The sequence below is a fragment of the Trichomycterus rosablanca genome, chromosome 10 (genome assembly GCF_030014385.1).
Source record: "Trichomycterus rosablanca isolate fTriRos1 chromosome 10, fTriRos1.hap1, whole genome shotgun sequence".
Lineage (NCBI taxonomy): Eukaryota > Metazoa > Chordata > Actinopteri > Siluriformes > Trichomycteridae > Trichomycterus > Trichomycterus rosablanca.
Window position 1 is genome coordinate 22,109,002 of NC_085997.1, and position 1,506 is coordinate 22,110,507.

The window sequence follows — 1,506 nt, forward strand, 5'->3', positions numbered from 1 at the left end:
CAGTGGCCAGTATGAGAGAATTGTACCCAAAACACCAAATTTAACAGCCCTGCTCCCCATTTACACCTGGGACCTTGACACATGACACCAGGGAGGGACAACGACACATTTGGGCACAATTTGGACATGTTCACTGTGGGGTGTACTCACTTATGTTGCCAGCTATTTAGACATTAATGGCTGTGTGTTGAGTTATTTTCAGAAGACAGTAAATCTACACTGCTATACAAGCTGTACACTGACTACTATAAGTTATATCCAAGTTTCATGTCTATAGTGTTGTCCCATGAAAAGATATAATGAAATATTTGCAGAAATGTGAGGGGTGTACTCACTTTTGTGATACACTGTATATTGGTAAACTGTATATTGGCATCCACGACCAAAATCACTAGTGTATTCGGTATACATTTGTATTGAAACTGTTATTTAGTTCCTCTTGCTTTAGGTCTGTTTAAGATATGGCAGAGTTGTTTTAATCAATGGAAAAACAAGTATATGATGATGCAAATGAATGCTGTAAAAATTCTAAACTCAGTCCACTGTGTCAATTTATTTCCTACACTAGCAAAATGTGGCCTGTTTGATATAAAACTGCAAGAAGGTCCTGGGTACGATCCCCAGGTGGGGCGGTCCGGGTCTTTTCTGTGTGGAGTTTGCATGTTCTCCCCGTGTCTGCGTGGGTTTCCTCCGGGTGCTCCGGTTTCCTCCCACAGTCCAAAGACATGCAAGTGAGGTGGATAGTGCTGGCGGGCGGCACGGTGGCTAAGTGGGTAGCACTGTCGCCTCACAGCAAGAAGCTCCTGGGTTCGATCCCCAGGTGGGGCGGTCCGGGTCCTTTCTGTGTGGAGTTTGCATGTGTGGGTTTACTCCGGGTGCTGCGGTTTCCTCCCACAGTCCAAAGACATGCAAGTGAGGTGAATTGGAGACACTAAATTGTCCATGACTGTGTTCAATATAACCTTGTGAACTGATGAACCTTGTGTGTAATGAGTAACTACTGTTCCTGTCATGAATGTAACCAAAGTGTAAAACATGACTTTAAAATCCTAATAAACAAACAATGATATAAAACTACCCAAATGTGACTGTTTCCTATACAATTAATTCATAATTAATTGTGCAGTCCTAGTTTTGGTATGGTCATTTTGTAAGTTTATGGACCGTATGTTATTTCCATTCCCTCAGTCATTCATGTGTGTTTATGCAAAAATTCCACACTGGTGATTATATCAATGAGGTCATGTCATGGTTAAGGGAAGCTAACTAGGCTAACAGTTTATTACAGAACTAAGCGACCTTGTCGACGTGGCTGGGCATAGCAAGCATTCAAATGTTATGGAATTGACTTTTCTAACCGTGTGTATTATTAAATATAAGATATATAAGAATATAAGCAGTGGATGCAGTGTGTGTACGATTTTTGCTGTAGGGACTGTTGTCATGAGCCGCATCCGCCCCTTCAGGACACAGCAGTGACGTCATCGAGCATCCGCGCTCCACCAA